Source organism: Octodon degus, unplaced genomic scaffold (assembly GCF_000260255.1).
Source record: "Octodon degus isolate 3935 unplaced genomic scaffold, OctDeg1.0 scaffold00242, whole genome shotgun sequence".
NCBI classification, from domain to species: Eukaryota; Metazoa; Chordata; class Mammalia; order Rodentia; family Octodontidae; genus Octodon; species Octodon degus.
The window spans coordinates 291,063-292,044 of record NW_004524818.1 but is presented as its reverse complement, the minus strand read 5'-3'; positions in this window follow the sequence as shown (position 1 = coordinate 292,044).

Here is a 982-nt window from a genome sequence, read left to right as displayed (position 1 = left end):
AAAAAAAAAATCAGGTCCCCAAATTCAAACACCGAATTCAAAAATGGGCATCTGAGATGAATATACTCTTCCCAGATGAAAAAATATAACTGTCAAATAGATGTATGCAAAAAGGTTCAGCATCACTCTTTATTCAAGAAATTCAAATTAAAACAACACTGAGATTCCATCGCACCACAGAAAGAATGGCTATCAAGACGCCAATCAGTAGCAAATACTCCAGGAGCTGTGGGAAAAATGGAACCCTCCTCTACTATTGGCAGGAGTGTAGACTGGTGCAAGCACTATGGAAATGAGTGTGGGATTTCTCAACAAACTCAGGTTTGAGGTTCCATTTGACCCAGCTAATTCCCTTCTGGGCATTCTTTCAGAAGAATTGGAAACAATCATACCATAGCAGTATGTATGCACCCATGTTCATAGTAGAATCATTTGTCCTAGTTAATTCTTGGAAACAACCCAAATGTGCATTAACTGAGGAATTTATAAAACAAGACGCAATATTTTTATACAATGGAGCATTACTCAGCTATAAAGAAAGATAAAGTCAAGGCTTTTTTAGGCAAATGGATGCAACTAGAGGCTACACTCACAAGTGAGATAAATCAGATCCACATGTATAAATATCAGATTGGTTCCCTAGGGTAGGAGACTAAAAGAGTAAATAAAATCTGAAAAGTGGAATAGATATTTTCAGAGGGAAAGAAACTGCTCAAAAGGAAAGAACAACTGGTATGAGGAAAAGGAGAAAAAAGGAAGGAAAACATATATAAATAAGATAGCTAAGATGGTTGCATTACTGGGGCCAGAGAGATGGCTCAGTAGAATAAGCACTTCCCTGGCAAGTGCCAGGTTCTGTGTTCAATCCCCGGTTCTGCCAAAAAAAAAAAAAAAAGATGGTTGCACTACTAATTTTTATTAGATTTTGAAAGGAGTAGTTAATGCTGAAGTTTTAAAAATTAATTGATGAATTTTGCATCAT